A 25000-nucleotide genomic window follows, 5' to 3' on the forward strand; every position below is an offset into this window, starting at 1 on the left:
TGTTCCTAACTGGGATATCTCCAGAAAAAGTGCAACATTACGGCCATTGTAGTCATCCATAATTGTTGCTTGCAGTCTGGTCGGCCCCTTCCTGCTTCTGCAGTATAGCCTTCTACTTTCACCTCCGTTCCCGATTCCTCTCTTCCATCTTGCTATCGAACCAATCTGGCTCTTAAACGCTCAGTGTGCTTGGCTTTAAAGCTAAATTTTCAGTAACAAACAGCGATCACTTCCTCAATTAAAATTTAGCTTCTGAATTGCTAATGAACCCTTTCCGTAATAACATCGCTTACACACATATATATATATATATATATATATATATATATATATATATATATATATATATATATATATATATATGTGTTTATGTATGTGTGTGTTTATAATATATATATATATATATATATATATATATATATATATATATATATATATATATATATATATATATATATATAACTGAATCACGAAAATATGGAACGTGATGAATATATAAATTTTATCTTTTATATATATATATATATATATATATATATATATATATATATATATATATATATATATATATATATATATATAGAGAGAGAGAGAGAGAGAGAGAGAGAGAGAGAGAGAGAGAGAGAGAGAGAGAGAGAGAGAGAGAGAGTAGATACGCTGTATAAATGTTCAAGTAAAACCAGCTGTAGTGGTAGTAGAAATTGTAATTAATCAAGTATATATTACTGGAGTGACCTTTTCTCACAAAGAATTCGAGTAATAAATAAGTGAAATGGCTGTTACTGTAATTTAGGCGACATCTCTGATCCATTTGTCTCTCACTTTATGATATTTATATATTTTAATTGTTTTATAATCTTGACCACTAACCTTTAGGAAGCACAGTTTCCGGTATTAATCACACCTGCTTAAAGGGACTATATACGATAGACGCGACGTCTCATATATATACATATATATATATATATATATATATATATATATATATATATATATATATATATATATATATATATATATATATATATATATATATATATATATATATATATAATTTTAGAATCATCCAAAGGAAACTTGAGTATGACTTTTCCTATTTTTTCCCTATGAATATTTTCCTTGAAATCAGAATCTCCTGTGTATCCTTTTGTGTTGTTTTCCTGTAAATAGAAGTGACGTTATTTGAAAAGGAAATTGGAACATCCATCAAGAAGAGTGTAGGTAAACAGAGAAGCACCTAGTAGTACGTATCAATCAGTGGAAGGTTATTGCAGGCAAGAAAAAATGTCTTATCCAGTTACTGACTCAAGTAACAGGCTTGTGCGCTTATTATTAGGTTTCTGTTAAAGGCTCGGATTTTTTCCTGTAGTTTTTAATGTATGCTTCTAAGTGTTTCAGTGGTTGCACGCCTTTGCAGTTAATGAAGAGTCGGTGTTTCAGGACCACCACAAGTACAGATAGAGGGAGACGATCTACATACACATACATACATACATACATACGAGTACATACATACATACATACATACATACATACATTTTACAAAGGAAATAGCAGGGAAAAGCTTCCTGATCCTTAATAATTTATTATTAATGGCGACGTTTTGCAAAACAGCTGATGTTGTATTTTCAAGTATCAGATGTTAATAACACATCGAAATACTTAGCGATAACTCAGTGTAACAGCACCTCTTTCGGAAGTAAGATCACTTAAAACTAAACACTGTATTCACAGATGGAAACTCCAGAATATTAGGAATTCGTTAGAATCTGAACGTATAAAAGAATTAAGATTGTAGCCAACTCCTTTTATTTTGACGATTCCCTCCGTGAATATAGTTGTTAGGTTTAAGCGGTTTTACTTCCAAAAAGAGCTGTTTTTAGATTGTGTTATCACAAAGGGTTTCCATGTAGCAATGTGCGATACTTACATTCATAAAATATTTTTCAACCTTGAAAATGTGACTCCAGATATGTGTATAGCGAAACGTCAGCAATGAATAAAAATCTCATTTGGATCAGATGCCTTTCCCTGCTGTCTCCTTCTGTGGTACATATATTTACATACAGCTCCATTTATATATGTATATATATTATATATATATATATATATATATATATATATATATATATATATATATATATATATATATATATATATATATGTGTGTGTGTGTGTGTGTGTGTGTGTGTGTGTATACACTATATATATATATATATATATATATATATATATATATATATATATATATATATATATATATATATATATATATAGTGAATTAGTTTCCAGTGGAAGCTATGCGAAAACTAGACGCAGAGGGAAGGGGAGTGGTCACGGGCACGTAGAGCTCGAGATAGAATTATTCCAAATCCTTTTGTTATGTTAGCAAGATGGTTATCTGTAGCATTATTAGAGGGAGGTAATGCATTGTCCAAATGTGTTGATACGATGTGCTTGGTACCGCCTCTCTGTTGGTTGCTTAGAATCGGCGATGTGCTTGGCACCTCCTCTGTGTTGGTTGCTTAGAATCCAGAGTTCCACACTAAGCCTACTAATCTCTTCCACATCTTCCTGGTATATTACATCTGAACCTAAACCAACCATTTAACCATGTTGTCATTGGACATGATTAAACTGGTAGGGCCTTATAGTCGTCGACATTTTCAAGAGCATCAGATGAATGGTTTTGCACTCGTAAATCAGTGTACAGTGTTTTTTTTTTGGGGGGGGCCTCCGTTTTTTATTCACTTGGCGAATAAACGCCCGAGGTCAAGCGTTTTTCTTTTCTATTTGCACGAAAACATTCGATGGGACCACACCCACTGCTTCTCCCCTCCCACCTCTCTCTCCTCTTAGTCGGGGAGGACCATTGCAGATTTAGGGTAAAATTGCAATTTTATGCTGTAAAAGGTTTCATTGTTGATCATGAAAGTTCAGTCCTAGTAGAATAAGATTCAAGAGGGCAACCTTCTGAAATCAGTGGTCACTCTGAAAAATTGCCATATATTCGGGTACGTAGGAACCCAGTCAGTGTTCATATACAGTATATGCTTCTCATTGACATAGAAACATGATTTTGTTGTCTAAAAATATTTTTCAGGGTCAGGGAATCTTATGGCACTATTTTCATAACGATTGGATAGCCCACTTTTACAGAATCAAGGATGGCCTCGTGGCAAATGTTTAAGTTGCCACGTGTTGCACTTTTTCCTAGTCCTATATATTGATTATTTATTTATTAATTTTTTGCCATATATACATTTAAGTAAAAGATGAGTGAAGCTATTTTTATTGCTGATGCTATGTTGATGTTGTTATGTTTACTTGTCTGCATTAATGCAATATATGTTAGGTAGTAAGAACTTTCTCATATCAAGCAAATCGTCTGATTCCAGCTTACTGAGCAGGCAATGAAAATATATATATATATATATATATATATATATATATATATATCTTTATTTAAGATATTTAATCTTGTATATATTTAAGATCTTGTATGATAACATTATGCATTTGTGACACCTGAGACCACTCATTTAAAGTAACAAGTGAACTTAATTGAAATATAGTAAAATTATGATAATGGCCAAAATCACTGATTTAATGTTTTAATACTATGGGTCAATGCAACGTTATATCGTTGATAAACCATACTGCTGTAGTTTCAGAGTCATGCAAAATGAGATATGCATTTTTATAAATCAGCATTATTTTCATCTTTTATCTTACTCTTGAATATCAAGTATTGCTAATGTCTGTACACGGTAACATTTTTTCAGTTTTCCCTTCACATCGACATGCTGCCCAGCAACATACTTTTGCTTTGTAGCAGGAACAATTCTTCTTACACTGACTCTTGATGCATTTGCAGCTGTTGAACTTATCAGTGGCCTCAGGATACGATGGCAGAAGCACTGGTAATGGCTTAAGACGTTCATCTTTCACTCTCCAGCCATGTATCAGCACGTTAGGGAGATTAGGAACTGGAACATGACTTCTTTTCTGCACTAATATTGCAAGTAAGCTGCGCTATACATGAAGTTGAAACACATCCTCTGTTGGTGGCAAGGACCACGTATCTTGATTACATCCTCCGCTGAGGAAGAGATGAGCTCGCTGTGCAGCCAACGATTCAGTTTGCACATTTTGGGTGTAGCAAGTCATTAAAAGTTTTCGAGCTGCATTTTGAATATCATCTGTTATTTCAGTTATTCCAATTACTCCATACTCAGCCAATACTTTAGTGTTAAGTCTATGTCGAACACTAAGTATCTTGGATTTTCTACACTGAAGACGCTGCAGGAATCATCCTTACCAGAGAAGGCATAGAGGAAAGGTTGAAGCGTACAATCGTCTGTCCGTATAGTACAGTAGCAACTTTTCGTGAATAGGTATCCAACAATTATCTGCCTTTTGAACCCACAGCTGAACATCCCTCAATAGTGTGTTTGAGTAACAGAGAAGAACGACCATGATGTCAGTATGAGTGCCATATTCAACTGCTCTTTTGACTCCTAAGTGTACAGCACTGAATATAGCATGTAGGGCTATTCGTGTGTCAGATTCTTCCTGCGTTGCGCTGAGGTGTGGAACTACCACACAGCCATCGGAACTGACCCGAGTGGTTTTTACCTTATCAGTGAAACCTCCAGATATGTACAGAGGAATACATGAATTGTGGGTTATGGGAGACAATTCCCACTGTTCACATATGTAAGTCAATAGTTTTGCTTTATTTATTTTTTTTTTTTTTGATGACAAAATTCCTTGAAGGGAGGTGTATGTACTGCACCTGCAAGTTCATACTCCTTTTGTGGTTTTCCAATATTTTGTCGTCTTTGGCGTTCACAATCTTTAGTGGATAACAAATGGTCATACCTATCACCAGGGAAGTGTATGCTATTGCGATGTGGAGGCAGCAGTTTCATCAGCTTTCTCAATATTCTGTCATGGTACCGCTGAAATGTTTCATCTTCGATGATTGCATGTCTCTGTAAGAAGTACATAGCATCAACAATCAAGCATAGCCTCTGACAGTTCATCTTGTGCCTGGATTTTAGTTTCACGAAGAACTGCATTGAGACACGCAGCTTTGTTTGTCTTCCGCATGGTGCTATCCTCAGACAGTGAAGGAGGGGTAACAGAACGCTCATGTAATCTAATTCTTTCTCCTAAGTTGACATCCATCCCTGAAGATTTTAACTGGAAAATTCTCTTTAGGAGAGATACTTCTTTAATCTTCGGGTACTTCTGTTTTTGTTTCTTAGATTTGGCATGCATGGTTTCAGATGTGTGTAATTTGGTCTTCTTTACTTCTGCACCATGGTCATTCAGTCAGGCATTTAGTCCGTCTCTCCCAGTCTTCCCGATATTGCACAGCTCATGCACACACTCAGGGGATGCAGTTTGACTCGTGGCTAGGTTCATCAAATCTTTTGAAAAATTAAATTGCTATTTAATTACTTGACTATTTATGATTATGATTGCCAAGTATGAATTGTCACCATACCTTTTTGGTTGACTCTTTAGGAAATCGCCAAATTTTCCTGCTAATGATGCAGCTGTTATTTGATCATATTCAGAAGAGATGTCATTTGTACTGCTCAACTGTGACGCCTCAAAGGAGGTACCTTATCAGTTTCAGGTATCATGTCATACCTATTCATACTGGTGGTCATACAATGGAAGATTGATCCATCTGGGGTACGTTCATGCCAATCTGCATTGTCCAAAGCAAAGTGGATGAACTTACATCCTCGCATAGCAGGTGGAACAGATAAACCATGTTCATGGTTGGATGCCATCACTTGTTCACAGAAAGTTGTGAGGTAACCCTGAAATGTATCGTAGCTCACACTATTGTTCATGTGGTTCATTAATTTGATTAAACTCTTGCTGCGAGTTTCATTGTACAAGTAGAATGCAGTGCCAAGGATAAGTGGAGTTGGTACTTTGCTAATTCCATAGATTTTTTGTTGACATATATTCAGTACCTTGGATTTGGTTTCTTGTGACATGTTTGTGATGCCTTCATCCTCTTTATATTTAGCGCCTGTTACCTTAGTGGTCACAAACATTATCATATCTTTGGGCATCATCGCAAATGCTGCTGCTTCAGTTATGTTGACTTTAGTGTTGTTGTTCTCTGAATCAAACTGCTTACAATTTGTAGATACTTTATGTAAAATCTGAGCTGCCTGCTGGAGAGTTTCTTCATTTGTTCTGTCTACTGTACTGTCTGCCCAGTCATTTCTGAAGTTCTTCAGGGCGGATGCAGCCGTGATATTTGATGAGCATACGTAACATTGATTGTCTGATGACCAGACTGAGAGTTCATCTCCAAAATGAGTTTCCAGCTTCTTTCTCATCTGAAATTATGTGTGGGCACATGCACCACTTTTTCCCTTTTCCATCAGGAAGTGTCTCGACCTATCTCGAATAGATGAAGGCACGAGGACACACTTTTGTTCGATCAGTGTTTGCTGGAGTTCATTTGATAACATTACAAATGCATCATTCGTTAATTTACCTGATGAAGAAGTCTTTTGCTTTGTGACTCGTCTCGCCATATAAGTATTCATACATTTCTTGTGATACCGTATGTCTGGTGCCACTAGGTCAGCCTCTGAGTCTTTAAATGCTTCAATCCTTGACAGCATCTTTCTGTCGCCCAGTTCAGGTTTTCTCTTTTTATGTTTTACCTCTTGTTCCAGTCATGGTTTGTAAATTTACTTTCACATATAACACATTGGCTTAAACAGTTGAAAGCATAGATATGTGACCTAAGAAACTTCTGCTTATAATCACTTGATGAAGAAATTGATTCTTCATTTGACCTTTCACATTATGATTGGTACGTCTTTTCTCTGCCAGGTCACAACTTTTGTGCAAGGTATACCATCTTCTGCAGTCACCGTGGCATTTCATCAGTTTCTCTGAAGATATTTGTCCACTGAGCCTCAGAGTAACAGTCTTGCCTTTTGGACATGGCATTTACACGAGTGTTTGGAGTTCTAACATTCTGTAGTGTGCCTTTAACTGTACCGGTTTTCTGACAGATTATACATTTAGAAAAGTCTGTCAGTACACTAGGCACTGCATCCATCTTTTCCATATTTGCTGCAGGATCCATTATGATTCACATTTCTCGAGTACTTCTGAGAAAAAAGTGAAGCATTAGAAAGTGCATAATAGGTATTATTATAGTAATAATGGATAAACTGAAGTAATGAGACTTGAAGAAAACAGCTGTTAAAAAAATAGTAATGTTGCAATACATTCTTCATGCTAATGACAAGTAATTTTCAGAAATTTCCCATCCATAACAATATAGTAAATCGACCAGTAGTATTGAAGTTGGTGTTAGAGAGTCCTTGACTCTGAAATCATATATTCAGACACCAAAATTGTGTTTCTATGACAATTAGGAGCATCGATATGAACATAACTTACAAATTGGGGAGTTGCGTCAGGAGGCTGATTTGGTACATACGGACCAGAATATATGGCCATTTTCAGAGTGACCTACACCGATTTCAGAAGGTTGTCCTCTTGAATCTTATTCTACTAGGACTGGACTTTCAAAATCAGCAGCGAAACCTTTTACAGGAAGGAATTGCAATTTGGCCCTGGCGCTCCCCGACTATCTCCTCTCCTCCCGCGTTTGCTGATGGTTCAGTTGCTCTTCTTTGCTGGCGTTCATCTTGCTTGTTGACGAAGGGATCCTCTCCTGCGATGCTCGAATTAGTATGAGGATTCTCGCTTCTTGCTCATGTAATCGGTGACATCACCGCTTGAAATGTCTGTCCGGATGATTCATTTTCTCTCTGAGAATTCGATACAATTCATTGTTCATCTGCTATTGGTGATTTTCTTTTTCCATATATATGTGTAAATATGTACACACACACACACACACACACACACACACACACACACACACACACATATATATATATATATATATATATATATATATATATATATATATATATATATATATATATATATATATATATATAACACATACACACATGGACACATATATGTGTGTGTCACTTTGTATTCAGTTCCAAGGTCAGATCCAACATAATTGGTTCCAAAAATTGCAACAACTAATATGCAAGTCTACACAAAGGAGGACCTGAATGACTTAATCGCCCATCCTAGAGATTGGTACCGATCTTTAGGTAAAATTTCTTTCTCACCTTTTTAAGCGGAGGGAAGACTTTACAAATTACTGGATAAAACTTCCAAAGTGAGAAAAATAAATAATGATCGTAAAATTGTTGATTAATATATTATTGTTGTTGTTATTATTATTATTGTCATTGTTATTATTATTATTGTCATTGTTATTATTATTATTATTATTATTATTATTATTATTATTATTATTATTATTGTTATTATTATTATTGTCATTGTTATTATTATTATTTAGAATCTGCCAGACTTTTTGGACAACAAGCCACATACATGGCTACTTACAAAACTAGTGTTCATGGATGCGGTGACCTATATGTGAGGAAAGAGAAAAGACCAAAAATAAAAATTGAGTAAAGACAAATAAACAGATTTACGGATATTTTCATTCTAAAAATAGTAATGAACGGTAGCTATAAGAAGTGCGACGATTGTCATAGTTTTATAGCGTCCATACAACCCCTTGCTAAATTGCTGAGTAAGGGTGTCAGTCACATTGCCTGGAAGATCATTTTTACAGCCTTAAAATAAAACTCAGGAAAGACTTTTGATCTGGGGCAGTTTTGCAACATGACCTCTGAGCAGAATAAGAATGCTGATGCTTTGCAAAACAAGTAGCAAGCACAGACACGTCTTCCTCGGCACAGAAATCAAGAAGCTGATGGAAGTTTCATGTTGAAGTAGAGCTAGTGGAAGATGTCCAACCTGAATAATTATCTCTATTGGTTAAAAGGAAACCTGCTGTCATTTAGGCTGGAAAACATCATTCCAATAATGAGTAGCATAAAAGATGTGAAGTATGTAGAATTACACCATTAGGCCTAATACCAACGCCTCTGTACATACAGGAAGATTTGCGATCAGCACCTAGTTTTTGGGGACCTTTAGATAGAATTTTTTTTGCGGCAAAAATTCAGTTTTAGAGTCGAATGTAACATCAGCTGTTATCATGTAATCAAATGCAATACCTGCTATATTTCTTACATAAAAGGAAATTCATTAAGTGCAATATTTCCTACTTGAATGGAGAGTTTGGAAGTGAAATATTTCCTAGGTAAAGAAAGATTCCGAAAGTGCAATGTTTTGTACGTCAAGCAAAGCCCGGTCTGTGAAATATTTATAACGAAAATTGAGATTCGGAAAGTGCAATATTTCCTTCCTAAGGGAATATGAGGAAAGTGCAATATTTCTTATGCAAAGAAAGATTGGAAAGCGAAATATTACGTGTGTAAGGGAAGGTTCAGAAATTACAGTATTACTGTACATACATACATCGCGAAGGAAGATTCAGAAATCGCAATGTTTCGTCTGTAAAGGGAGACTCGGAAAGTGCAATGTTTCCTACATAACGGAAGATTTGGAAAGTGCAATATTTCCTAGACAAATGAAGATTCGGGATTTGCAGTATTTTCTACGTAAAGGAAGATTTGGAAAGTGCAATATTTCTTGTGTAAAAGAAGATTCGGAAAGTGCAATGTTTCTTATGTAAAGGAAGATTCGGAAAGTGCAATGTTTCTTATGTAAAGGAAGATTTGGAAAGTGCAATGTTTCTTATGTAAAGGAAGATTCGGAAAGTGCAATGTTTCTTATGTAAAGGAAGACTCGGAAAGTGCAATATTTCTTATGGAAAGGAAGATTTGGAAAGTGCAATATTTCTTATGTAAAGGAAGATTTAGGATGAGCAATATTTTCTACGTAAAGGAAGTCTTGGAAAGTGGAATGCTTGCTATGTATATAAATGAATATTTGGTAAGTGCAATATTTTCTACGTAAAGGAAGTCTTGGAAAGTGGAATGTTTGCTGTAAATGAAGATTTGGTAAGTGCAATATTTTCTACGTAAAGGAAGATTCGATAAGTGCAATATTACCTATGCTCAGAAAAATTTGGAAAGTGCAATACTTCTTAGGCAAAGGAAGATTCTGGAGTTGCAATATTTCCCGCATGAAATAAGATTCGGAAATTACAATATTTCCTACATAAAGGAAGATTTGGAAAGTGCAATATTTCTTACGTTAAGGAAGACTTGGAAAGTGCAATATTTCCTACGTAATGGAAGATTTGGGAAGTGCAATATTTCCTACGTAATGGAAGATTTAGAAAGTGCAATATTTTCTACGTAGAAGGAAAATCCCGAAATTGCGATAGATTGTACCTAAAGATTTGGAAAGTGCAATATTTCCTAGGCAAAGGAAGATTTAGAAAGTGGAATAGTTCGTACATAAGGGAAAGTTCGAAATATGCAATATTCCGTACATAAGGGAAGATTCGAAATATGCAATATTCCGTACATAAGGGAAGATTCTAAATATGCAGTATTCCATACAAAAGAGAAGATTCGAAATATGCAATATTCCGTGCATTAGGGAAGATTCGAAATATGCAATATTCCGTGCATTAGGGAAGATTCGAAAGATGCAATATTCCATACATAAGGGATGATTCGAAATATGCGATATTCAGTATATAAGGGAAGATTCGAAATATGCAATATTCTTTACATAAGGGGAGATTCGAAACACGCAATACTCCGTATGTATGGGAAGATTCGAAACATGCAATATTTCGTACATAAGGGAAGATTCGAAAAATGCAATATTCCATACATAAGGGAAGATTGAAAATATGCAATATTCCGTACATAAGGGAAGATTCGAAATATGCAATATTCCGTACATAAGGCGAGATTCGAAATGTGCAATATTTAATAGATAATGGAAGATTCGAAATATGCAATATTCCGTACATAAGGGAAGATTCGAAATATGCAATATTCCGTGCATAAGGGGAGATTCGAAATGTGCAATATTCCATACATAAGGGAAGATTCGAAATATGCAGTATTCCGTACATAAGAGAAGATTCGAAATATGCAATATTCCGTACATAAGGGAATATTCAAAATATGCAATATCATATGCAGTATTCCGTACATAAGGGAAGATTCGAAATATGCAATATTCCATACATAAGGGAAGATTCGAAATATGCAATATTCCGTACATAAGGGAAGATTCGAAATATGCAATATTCCGTACATAAGGGAAGATTCGAAATACGCAATGTTCCATACATAAGGGAAGATTCGAAACATGCAATATTCCGTACATAAGGGAAGATTCGAAATATGCAATATTCCTTACATAAGGAAAGATTCGAAACATGCAATATTCCATACATAAGGGAAGATTCGAAACATGCAATATTCCATACACAAGGGAAGATTCGAAATATGCAGTATTCCATACATAAGGAAGATTCAAATACATATTCCGTACATATAAGATTCGAAATATGCAATATTCCGTACATAAGGGAAGATTCGAAATATGCAATATTCCATACATAAGAGAAGATTCGAAATATGCAATATTCCATACATAAGAAGATTCGAAATATGCAATATTCCATACATAAGAGAAGATTCGAAATATGCAATATTCCGTACATAAGGGAAGATTCGAAATATGCAATATTTCGTCCCATAGAGGACACTGGAATGTGCAGTGTTTCCTATATAAAGAAAATTTCAAAAAGCGCAATTATTCCTACGCAAAGGATGACTCGGAAATTGCAATATTTCTCAAGTAAGGGACGATTCTAAAAGTGCAACAATTCTTACGTAAAGGAAGAGTGAGGAAGTGTAATAATTCCTATGGAAAGGTATTATGACGTGGATAGCGTTGAAAGATCGCTCAATCCATAATGCCTTAGTTTTGTTGACCTTCAGGTCGTAAGACCCAACAACTGCACCTCTTACTTAACCGGTCCAGGTCGTTCTAAGGGTAACACAACTTTATGTTGCATCATGCGTTAATAGCTGCAACATGCATAGTGTACGGTCTTATTTTGCACGCTAACACTCATCTACTGGGAAATGCTAAACGTTACAAAGGTCCCACAGCTCACTCATGAGGAAAGTCCTTTAAGAACGTCTGGGATCGGTAAAAGCGCAGCCAATCACATTAAAACTTAAGTCTCCGAACACTCAAAAAATATCTGAATGAGATGAGTACCATAATCTGTACTCCTAAGTTACATAGTTTAAGTGTTAGAGTCATCTGGTTAATCAGGCAAGAGGCAGCAATAAAATGACTTTTAAAAAGTCTGGACTCCGATCTATCATCAGGGTGCTCATGGGTATAACTAGTTATGTGCACTTAAATATAGAGGTTAACACGTTTGATGAGTGAGAAGTATGCTCCCAATACTGGTCCTTCCAGTAATACTATTAATAAAAAAAAAAAAAACTTGTCTGCGTCTGAGTGGAGAATTCCTCCGATCCAGTACGTGTGCCTCAGAGAGTCCTTGTAATTTCCATCCTTACCTTGGGCTCAGCCTCAGAGGAGATCCGGGAGTCAGGGCTGCTGCTTCTGCTGTCCAGGATGTGCTCATGTCCGGCCACGTGCCGGGAAAGACCCCGCAAAATACTGCTGACTGTTTTCGAACCAGAATAGGAGCGTCCATATCGTTTCTGTTTTTGTGGATATAGTGTCTCAAAGCCTTTGGCTGAAATGAATATGACATTCCTCTTAAGAATATGCCTGTCAAACAATCTTGCGAACACTAGTGGATTCCTTAGAATCTGATTTCTCCCTTATCGCGATGAGGGAAATTGGCAGAGTGAAGGTATTACAGTCTCAGATGAAACTTGTTTGGCCAAAACTTTATATATCATAGGAAGAATAAGGTACAAGACAAAATGATTGTCATTATTAGTTTTGTAAGGCGGGCGTTGCTAAAAAACCATGAGAATTATTCGTACAGAAAAATTTAATTGGATTCCGTTGTTCAGTTCGTCTCAGAATTTATTACGAACTTTCTTTTCTCATAAGGGAAGGAGGACTTATTTGGCAATCTATGATTCTGACGTGGCTCCGAAAGACGGATTCTGAAATTAATAGAATTGTGCACCGTCTTATAAATTTCTGTGCATGGTAGTTAGCATTTGTTTAATTGTATGATTTTTCGTTATGTGCCTGCAGTATATAAGATCACCGATTTGTCGGGAAAATTGGTGGGATAAGCGAAAAAGTAAAATAACAGTAATACATAAAGCAATGAATGAATAAATGACTGTAAAAAGACAATCAAATATAGAAACGTGTATCCAAAACACGAAGCTGTGAACTCATGATAGAATTCTGTTATGGCTTCAGGTTTGGGAACACGTTGTATGGCCACCTGGCGACGCAAAACAACCAATCGTGGCACTTTAGATGCCCCTGCTTTCGACAACAGGTCACAAGTATTCCAGTCAGGAGGACTAGAGAATGCAACATATAACGTCCTCAACTGCCCGTGACTCAGGTATTTTTGTTTATGTAGTCATGCATTTAACACGAGGTAGTAAACCCGTGGCATAGCCTTAAAAGCTTACCATTAGCCGTTAGGCGAAGAAAACATGATGCTACTGTTTAAAGGTTAATTCATCTTTACATAAGCACAAAGTCCTCTCTCTCTCTCTCTCTCTCTCTCTCTCTCTCTCTCTCTCTCTATCTCTCTATATATATATATATATATATATATATATATATATATATATATATATATATATATATATACATACATACATATATACATACACACATACATACATACATACATACGTATGTACGTACGTACATACATTCATAATTATAGTGTGGGTATTTCATTGCAGCTGAAAAGAAACACCAGTTCTGCATTGTCTGAGTCGTTTCTCGAAGTGTTATTTACGAAGTACAGGATTTAGATTGTCTGTATGCAACTTTAGACCTTGTGTACGCATGCGCTCGCTTATCCATCAGCATTCGCTGGTACAAAGATCTGAACTGATCGTGGAGGGAAGGGAAGAAAGTGCGCATATTTTACCGCCCTCCAATATAGTACTACATTATAAACTTAACCGGAGAAGAATATTCTTGGAAATAGGTTTCCCCAAGCAGCTTTAAACGTAATAGACTGAGGAGGGATATTTTCTCCAGCAGATGGGAAGAGAACTTACGCTATATACTCTTCTTCGTTTTATTTGTTTCCGAGTGGGAGATTATTTTCTTTGTTCTTATTTTGAACTTTCTTCTATTTTGGGACTTAGGAAATTCCTTGACTTGATTAAATGGCGCTATAGAAGATGAACAGTTTTGCTCCTATATTTGTTTTGGTACATCCGCCAAGATAAAGTTGTTTTCGGTTTGGTTTTTTGTTACCTTGCTTGTTCTTACGAAATGTTTACCAAATGTGGGCCCCGTGACTGGCAGTAACTTCATAACTTCTGGGAGAGATAGGAATGTAACTTATGGGAAAAACATGAGGCCCTAGCGCATTATTACCGTAGGTCTTGATAACAAATGTGATTATTACTTTGCAAAGAAAGTCTGACAGTAAGTTATGTCTGCCATTAACCCATACTCTAGATTTCGTTTGGATCCCGACAAGTAACCTGCAGTGGTGCTAGCACTGTATTATGTGCTCATGGGACTGTGTTCCGCCGTAATATACCCTGCTTTGGGTGAATTTTGGAGTTCATTCATATGAACAGCCAAAGTTAGCGTAAATAACGGTATTTGTATTTAATTTTGGCAACGACAGGTTATAGTTTGCTGCCAATAGCAACAGTAGCAGTAGCTTTAGTAGTAGTAGTAGTAGTAGAAGATACCGAAATGCAACTGCAATAAACATGCCATTAGGCTCTTAGTCTCTGTCTTTATTTGAGTGGAATTTCTGAGCGGGGACGAGGGGAATAGTAATTGAAGTGAACGACAGGGACCAAGAACATTGAAGAAGCATCGGCTAATTGGGCCTTGCTCCGTCAAGTCAGTGAGATGGCGTCTTTCGCCAGAGAAATAACGTGCTGAGTAATTATGGGAAGACATCCCTGCGTGTGGCATCAGTAATATCAACTCTTGCGACGGGTGAAATATTCGAACAGTACCCAGTGTTCTTGCCGACTAGATATGCACTTTAATGCTGCAAAAAAAGACCGGGTCGCAAATAAAATATTGGCAAAGCCAGCTATTGTCAAAATTCATATTCTGACTCTGTAACACTGATTTAATGAATGGTGTTAGGCACTGAATGAAGTGCATACCAAAAAAGCTGACTTCAGTTTTGAGGACGTATGCTGTTATTGGTTTTTAGAACTGAAGCCTTGACTTTGTTCATCTGGAATATATATATGCCAACAAATGAACGATGCAGAACAAAGAAGAAAGGAGGTGAAATCTTAGCCCGAGTGCCCTATTGTGTTCATGAAAGGAAAGAGGAATTCATTTAATAAATATTGAAGCTAAGGTAGAAATTCTAGTCATTAAAGTCCACTGTCGTTTTATACCCAAGAGATAGATATCCGGAGTTAAAGTGATTTCGCAACAGATATCGGTTTCTTTTGGCCTGTCAGTCAGATCGAGCCCGGTAACGACTAACTTCGGTAGCCTACGCGCTGGACTCAGCAAGCCTCAGATATTGAGTTTATATATACTCAGTCAAAATGTCCAAATGTGTGTACGGCTGAACAGCTAAGTTAACAGTATGAAAACGAAAATAAGAATCTGTAATTAAAAAAAAAGTAAATAATGCGACGAAATTTCTTCGGCGCAATCGAGTTGTCTGTACAGCCGCTATAGCGTGTAATTAAGGCCACCGAAAACAGATCTATCTTTCGGTGATCTCGGTATAATGCAGTATGAGCCGCGGCCCATGAAACTTTAACCACGGCCCGCTGACCAGAAGCACGGTTATGGTTAACTTTCACCTTAAATAAAATAAAAACTACCGAGGGTAGAGGGCTGCAGTTTGGTATATTTGATGATTGGAGGGTGGATGATCAACTTACCAATTTGCAGCCCTCTAGCTTCAGTAGTTTTTAAGATCTGAGGGCGGACAGAAAAAGTGCGGACGGATAGACAAAGCCGGTACAATAGTTTTCTTTTACAGAAAACTAAAAACCGCGACTGTAGAACAGATGGTCATTCCCGCCTGAAAGTCATTACTTATTGTAATTATCTCTGTAGTATATGCGATTAAATTATTAAATTGTATAGGTGATGAATGAAAAGAGACGTTGAGATATTAAAAGGAAAGTACTGTAGGGTAATTGATAAATTGCTGTGAAGGGATTAAGTGTAAATTTATTACTTTTATTGATTAATGTATGTACAAGGATTTATTTATGTCTTCCTCTGTTATCGATGCTGCATGAATCTTCAGTATATATCTGTCTTATCATAATGTAAACAAGTAGAAACAGGAAGTTTTTAAATTTTAATCAGAATGAGGGAAAGACGGGGTTGGGAACACTTTGTCCGACGAAGCTGTTGCATTTCGGCTTCTAGAAGTCGCTCGTTGGATGTTTGTGCTTCCCTTGAAAAAGTGTTTACCTGCAGTCGAGGAAGTGTGATGTGTTTGATAGCACATAAGGAAGAGTTGAATCTGTGTTCGTACGATTTCTATAAATTCCATTTTGGTAATTTATACGAAGTTTGCACGCTTCTTGTTCCCCACCTCTTGCCATTTCGCCTATTTTATTTTTTGCTAGGTCATTTTTTTTTTTTTTGAATCCTTTGTATTCTTTGTGGCCACTGGAACATAGACGTGTAATGTTTATCACTTCCTTTGGAAGAATAGCAAGGGAGTGTTGGGCGTGCTGCGAAGACTGCTGTATAGATCAGCTGGTAATCCTTAGGTCTGGCATTAGAGAATGCAAGTCCGGATGGGTCCCGTCGGATTTATGTCTGAAGCTGATGTGATTACACGGTCGTTATTTTCTTCATCTTTCTTTTTTCCTCTCGGCATCAGCTCTATAGTAGTATTTTTCTCTTCCCCTGGTGCCTTGTGTATTGCCGTCCTGTTTTGGACTTGTTCCCACTGTACCAGGTTAGCCACGAATAACTTCACGGTTAATGTGGCTTTCATTTTAAAGAAAATGTCGTCGGTGTTAGTTTCTATTATCCGCCCTTGAAATGTTGGGTAGATGAAAATAGAGACTTTTCGGCGTGACTGTGCTGGAGCCCCCGCTGACGCTCCTATTTCCTAATGATACGGTAATTGCGTTGGTCAGCATAGAGATTCTCGCATGTTGCGGCGAACTTGTTTTGCAGCTCGTTCCACATTACTTTGCCTTTATCATGATGGTATTTAACGATAATTCTTTACTTATATTATTGCATCAAATTCCAGTTCGTATTAGCTAAGAGCCAGGTTCAAGCAAGTAGATACACAAATATTCATACATACACAAACACACACACACACACACACACACACATATATATATATATATATATATATATATATATATATATATATATATATATATATATATATATATATATATATATATATATATATATATATTATATTTGTATTGTATTGAAGCTGCTCACGCATTGCCTAGATCAGTGGTTCTTAAACTTTTTTTTGTCTAGCGCCCCCCTCTGCATTATGTATAGATCCCACGCCCCCTACCCCTGAAATTTTTGCCAGCTATAAGCTATAGACAATATGTTGTTTATTTGTATGCTATTATACTTATCATAACAATAAAAGACCATTCTTAAACAAGATTTGAAATTAAAATTCATTTATATTTTGAAGTTTTGGCATGTTTTGAGATAATAATAAGAAAATATATGGAAGCAGTGATAACGTTTTTGGCAGTTTTGTAATTAACATCACAAATTAAAAAAATAATAGGCACCAACTGGCAACTCTGCTTGCGCCCCCCTTGGAAGCTTCTGGCGCCCCCCAGTTTAAGAATCACTGGCCTAGATTGTCCAGTGTATTCAAATTCAGAATGATGACGGCTAAGTATGATTTGTTAAAAAGTAGAGAAAAAAAAAAATCTAGCTTGGACGGATCTTGAGGGGGAATCTGTTGGCGCTATATGAAAGGGGATTTTTTACAGAGGGCGCAACGCCCCTCTTTCCCTCGGATCGTTTGCTTACGTCACGTTCATACCTGCCACTTTTTTATCACTGGCTTTCGTGTCTTTCCTCAAAGGCTTTCGTTTCTGTATGGTTAATTATATGATTCGTGGTGGTATTCCCCTACCTTGTAACCCATAACCCCTTCTCAAGTTGTTAAATTGAACCAAAGTGAACCACTGATTGTGAAAAAGAAACGAAAAGATTACCACCACTTAAAAAAAGAAGGAAAAAAAGTATTCAGTGAAACGCCAAGCTGCGGTATTGGGTGGCAACAACTCGTTATTTGAGCAAGTTTGCGATCATAGTTATTTGGGCTGTAATGTTGTAGTTAACGCAGTTGGTCAGTGCCAAGTAGGAGCCAGCTTTATGAGCCGTTGTGCTCATAGGTTCGACTTTCTCTCGGGTTTACGACGAGTTACATTCTCTTTCGTTTCTGTTTCATTACTTTTCATATTCTTTGCTAGTACTACAGTATAATCGTCCGTCGCCGTATGGTATGTTTTTGTATTCAATACACAGACATTATAAATATATATATATATATATATATATATATATATATATATATATATATATATATATATATATATATATATATATATATATATGGTATGAGTGTGTGTTTTGAAGAGAATCACATGAATAAAAGAAAACCCACATGAATGTGTTATTTCCGTAAGGATTTCTTCGTAAAGCCCTCCGACCATTTTAATTCTAATGCGCCGGCATATAGTTTGACGGAGAACTGATCGCTAGCGTCTGTTATAATACTTAAGTTCTCTCTCTCTCTCTCTCTCTCTCTCTCTCTCTCTCTCTCTCTCTCTCTCTCTCGTGATGTGCTGTGATAGGGCTCGTGGTTAACAACCTAGAAACTGTGGCTCCCATCTGTCATGAGTCGCAGCATGGGTTGACGGGTCATAGGAGAAGAGAGAAAATATATCAGAAGCGAGCCTTCAATGCCCTCTCATGCTGTCACCAAATCTTAATTAAAGAGGGAGGACCTCGACGAGGTAATCCTTGCCGCACAAATGAGTGGAGCCATTCATCAGATATTCTCTCTCTCTCTCTCTCTCTCTCTCTCTCTCTCTCTCTCTCTCTCTCTCTCACATACCGGGTACTGAGTCTAATGGCAGTGGTATCTTTTTGCAGTATTTGTTGATAAGAGGATCTGATCAGTTTTATATCTCCTGAAAATTCTGCTGCACAGCACCTTATATAACGAACAGGACTCGTGTCCCTGTAATAAGTCTCGCATGTGGCTCCTTCTATTGAAAAGGCTGCACACAGCGCAGCGCATTGAGTGAGTAAGCTATTCAAGAAAGAACATTACGGACAGGATATATACCACAAACACGCGTACGAAGATACATGTAATATATTTATCATACTACCTCACAAGCGATGTGTATCATTTCCTATGTGTTTCTTTTGGCGTCGGGTGTTTCGAGTTCAGCGACAGCCATTTCTTTGCGTCGTTAATGCAGCTCTAGCATGAGTAAATGTATTTATTGTGTGTATGTGTTGCAGTATGAGAACGTGAGCCTATGTGGTATTTTACCCTAATCCTTCGAGCCAGCCATATAAGAGCTGAAAGTCAGCTCAGTGGTCTGGTTAAACTACATTAATACCACTACTCCTCCAGATTAGTGTGACGATATCAACCCTTGATGGAAGTTGGAAGGTGATAGATAGATAGTCGGTACAGCAGAGAGAGAGAGAGAGAGAGAGAGAGAGAGAGAGCGGGATTGGTATTGTGGGTATTGATTCACGAATTCTTGGAGGCCAGAGGAAGTAAGTAGTGTGAAGAAATGGTATAAATTGCAGGCGCTTTTAATACAACGCTTCCCTGAACGTATTGGAGAAATTCCTCGAATTGCGGCCGCGACGAAATGGAAACGACAGGGAAGGAAAAATGAGACCTCTGCTTTAAGAGAGGAAATATAAGGATTTATTCCTGATAGAATATATTGCTTCGCCCATTTATGAAATGTGAAGCAAATTTGCTTTTCTAACGTTTCGTTCCGGGTTAAGACCCTGCATGAATACATAAAAAGTAAAGGCTTGTAGATTGTATTATACAATACAGTATATTGTATATGGGATACGGGTTCGAATCCTGCTACTGACGTCAGAATTTAATTGATATTATTTGCATATATATATATATATATATATATATATATATATATATATATATATATATATATATATATATTATATATATATACACATATATAATTATATATGTATATTATATATATATATATATATATATATATATATATATATATATATATATATATATATATATATATATATATATATATATATGTACATGAAATTTGCCCTTTGTATATATATAAATATATGTATGTATGTATGTACATATATATAATTATATATATACACGACGAGTGTATATATATATATATATATATATATATATATATATATATATATATACTGCATGTATATATATATATATATATATATATATATATATATATATATATATATATATATATATATATATATATATATATATATATATATATATATATGATTCTCTTTATGCCAGCGTACTCAGTGGCACAACCCAGGTTGAGACTGCCTGTATTTCATCATTTATGGCACGGCTTGTAACCTGTGGAAATGTTTCTCCGGGTGCACATCAGCCATCGCAACTCAGCCATTGAAAGTATTGAGAGAAAATTTAGACCAGTGAGGCAAAATGTTGATGCAACTGGTCATTTCTGTGAGCCTAACACAACACATCTCTCTTACTTCTTTAGGCTTGGCGCATCGTACTTCGTATCATTCAGAACAGCACCAGGAATTTATTGACCAGGAAATACGACGACGAATCTCGCAGGATAAGAGATTTTCTCGAAAAGGCGCTCTCTCTCTCTCTCTCTCTCTCTCTCTCTCTCTCTCTCTCTCTCTCTCTCTCTCTCCCCTCGTATACCGAGCCTTGCGCCATAAGAAAATTGCGCAGGGAAAAGTGAGAAACGTGACCTCTTCAGTTTGTGTTCACTGTAAGGTCAAGATTTCTCCACTTTGTCGAATGGAACACTGAATGAAAGGGATGAAGCGAGGAAAACGAAGTTATGACTGGGATTATGACACTGAAGTGACTTTTAGCAGTCTTTGCTAGGCTGTGGAACATTGCTGGAATGTAGGCTAAATAGGTCGTGTTGCTTTTACGTGCAAAGCTGTGAGTTGCATGATCAGAGAGATTTAAAGCATTGTTATGTGCTGCACAAACGTATTTCCTCAGGGGTTTTTACGGTGACGTCTCTTTTTATGGGGCTAAGAAATATTATGAAGGGAATCGTGTAGTGGAGTGGAAGGAAGAATTGAGATGACAAATTTTATTAGAATTTTCATAGCACAAAGTACCTTGGCTAAGAAAAAGCGCTAGTATTATTTGTAATTTTATTATAATAATATTAGCCATAATATTATGAATATTTTATGAACACACGGGAATTCCATCATAGTTTCGTAACTGTAATTGGAGTTAGTACCACTATGGTCGGTGCGCAGCCATCCCGTTTCTGCGAAGTTATTATCTATCAGCGTAACACCGAACTTGCATCACGTAAACTGTAATTGGCGTGAGGTTAGAAGTGAGGTGTTTAACCTTTCGCCCTTGGTCTCTGTAAACTGATGTATATTTCACGTTTTTGTGAATTCATTTTGGTCGGATGGTTTTCAGGTTTGTTGCTCTGAGAATGGTTATGCAGAAGGTTTGAGAATTTTTCCTTTTTTCTCAAAAACCGGAAGCCGTCGTTGTTCTAAAAACACACCAGTGACGATAACGTTCAAGGAGGTCATCAGAAAACCTGGATCCAAATTCGGACTTGGGTCCACACCAAAACATCACTAGGAATTTGCTGTTCTGTGAAATATACTGGATCGCATGAAAAATAACAAAACTGTTCATCAGTTCTTACTTAATTTAATGCTGCTAACAGACAATTAAACATAAAAAGACAGACCTCACAAAATGAAGTAAGCACACAATCTCCTTGGTGCGGGTGGCAAGGAAGCATATCGGTTTAATTATAACTGATGTTAGCTTTGATAATCAGCTCCTGATTTATCGAATTGTATCATCTTTACCAGCTATCCATAGGCTATGAGGTGATCAAATGATTGTTATTACAGTTGTTAGTTTTTCAGGAAGACGTTAGCAATCACTGGGGTTTAGTGGTGGCACCTTCATGTTGACTTCAAACTTACCAGTGATCCGTGACGGAATGTGTACGATTCTGGCGCGTGTGTATATGTGTGTGTGCTTGAGGGAGAGAGAGAGAGAGAGAGAGAGAGAGTGAGAGAGAGACTGGTGATTTGGTACGTGTTATTCATCACCGTGCACCATTTCTCTGTTGCTTGTTCCTGACACAGCGCTGCTGAAAGGTGCTTTGCTACTATCGAAAAATTAATGATGCAGGCCAACAAGGGATATCAGGTGACGAGTGATAAAGTTATTTGGTGCACTGTAGGCAGACAAAAAAAAAAAAGAGACAAACTAATGCTTTCGAATGAAAATTTGTGATTGAGTATTAAATATTTGACCTGTTCGTAAATAATACATTCCTTTTATTTTCTCACGTATTGCCATCGCTGCGCAGGTTATGATTATCGGCTTTAGACTCTCTCTCTCTCTCTCTCTCTCTCTCTCTCTCTCTCTCTCTCTCTCTCTCTCTCTCTCTCTCTCTCTCTGGAGATTTCGTGTAATTTCTCTCTCTATGCGTACACTGGTTCCCTAAAGGATCTAAATAATACTCGAGACTACTCAAGTAAAGATAGGACGATTGTGTGTATGAGGGTCTGTGTCGTCTCGGGATTGGATGGTTTTGAACCGCAATTGATTGAGCAGAATTTTGCATGATATTTTGGGCATTCCCTTTGCCACTTCTTGTCTCCTGTATTTATATATATATATATATATATATATATATATATATATATATATATATATATATATATATATATATATATATATATATATGTATGTATGTGTGTGTGTGTGTGTGTGTGTATGTATGTATGTATATCCATGAAATCTAGGTTCACGCAAACGGTAATAGTAATCTAAAAATATAGACAAAGCAGCTCCAGCAAGAGAGAGAGAGAGAGAGAGAGAGAGAGAGAGAGAGAGAGAGAGAGAGAGAGAGAGAGAGAAAATGTTGAATCATATAATTTGCACCAATTGTAAAGCTGTGGAAGCTAAATTTAGAATGTGTGAAGATATAACTAAGCCAACTTTCTTTAACGAGTAGAAGTTCAGAGCTAAATAAAAAAAAAATAAAAAAAAGAGAATCGAAGCTGTTTAGGTGAATAGTGTATGTGAAGTCGGACTGGTTAAACGGCTAGTAAAAAAAGATGGGTTGATGAATGCGTACTGTAGGTGAAAAGATACAGAGAGAGTGGAGGACGACGCGTCGATGAAGGGTAAAAACTTATTAACTGGGAAGTATTTGAGCGAAGGAGAGAAGAAAGATTATTGTGTGGAAGAGGTGGGAGCGGGAGGCCCGTATAATGGGGAAGCTCTGCCGGCGCGTTGCTTCACGCGCGGCTGTCCGCCCTTAAATCCGCGAAGCAGCTGTGTGAAGGCGGAAGCTATCGGCAGATGCGTCAATATCGTCTGAGATTCGATTCATGTAAAGTTGTGCTGTTGGGAATGTTTTAATATTAACTTGAGAGTTTAGGTGGCTTTACAACGGTGATTATTCTAGCTTATACTATTCGTTCATAGAATGGTGTTGTGTCATAACCAAGGTTAGCCTAAATAGAGCGTTATTCAAGTATGGACATTTATGATTATATATAATTATAAAATGTTTCACAAAAATCTCCGTATCCGAGGTGGCTCGTGAAGGAAAATAGCACCATAGCTCTCCCTCCTTTTTAGTAGTTACCGGAATGCTCATTAATTAATATGTTCATTTTTCAGAAATAATCTTTACAAAAATGACTGGCAGCTCATAAAATTCATTGACCATATTTAATCTGGTAGTGTTTGAGAAGAGAAACCGTCAGATATTAAAAGGGCCTTTTTTGCCTTGTATTAAGCTTCTGGCATGAAGTGTCACTGATAAAACCATGCCACTAAAAAAAAAATCTGAGTATTGTTTTATGTTTGTAGATAAATCTCCCACTGAAGTGGAACCTGAGTATTGTCCGATGTTCCTCCCATTCTTGGGATCTTAAACACGGTTCATGATGATTTTATATATATATATATATATATATATATATATTTATTTATTTATTTTATATATGTATATATGTATATATATATATATATATATATATATATATATATATATATATATATATATATATATATATATATATAGAGAGAGAGAGAGAGAGAGAGAGAGAGAGAGAGAGAGAGAGAGAGAGAGAGAGAGAGAGAGAGAGAGAGAGAGAGAGATTTCAGCCATATTTGCTCAGTATTCGAACACACACACACACACACACCCACAAGCTTATTCAATGAGAGGTATGTTGCTGAATTGATTTCAGTAAGCGAGTCCTTTCATTATGGGAAGGAGATTCTAGCCACTGATCTCTTATTCTGGTCCTCCTTGCCAGTCACACCAAGTAGATACATTCTCCATGTTCTCATCTCAGCCGCATCGCCTACCATGTGGTTGTCATATCTGTCGAATTGGTACTATATCCAGCTGTGAATAGCTCCATATATTTTTTGCAAGTACAGTAGAGTGCTAGGTGTGCACCACACCTTTGTAAGAGATGAGTTCAAGCCTCCCGTGTGAAGCAAGCGCTGAAGTAAGGTAAGTTGGTTGCCGTGGCTGCACAAATTTCATAAATAACCTACGAAGTGCTGTGACCTTGGGAAAACGCCATCAAT

General features: G+C 36.6%; 1 protein-coding gene across 4 annotated transcripts in view; it reads left to right on the forward strand.

The window, feature by feature from the left end:
• LOC136851640 (uncharacterized) overlaps nt 1–25000 on the forward strand; it is a 172251-nt gene that overhangs the window by 34117 nt on the left and 113134 nt on the right. Inside the window, exon 2 of one of the 4 annotated variants that reach the window (XM_067126040.1) lies at nt 3878–4025. The exons of the other annotated variants lie outside the window; for them this stretch is intronic. The gene's annotated coding sequence lies outside the window, so the exon portion shown is untranslated. The remainder of the gene's footprint in view (nt 1–3877; nt 4026–25000) is intronic. 4 annotated transcript variants of the gene reach the window in all.

This window comes from Macrobrachium rosenbergii, chromosome 23, assembly GCF_040412425.1.
Source record: "Macrobrachium rosenbergii isolate ZJJX-2024 chromosome 23, ASM4041242v1, whole genome shotgun sequence".
Taxonomy (NCBI): Eukaryota; Metazoa; Arthropoda; class Malacostraca; order Decapoda; family Palaemonidae; genus Macrobrachium; species Macrobrachium rosenbergii.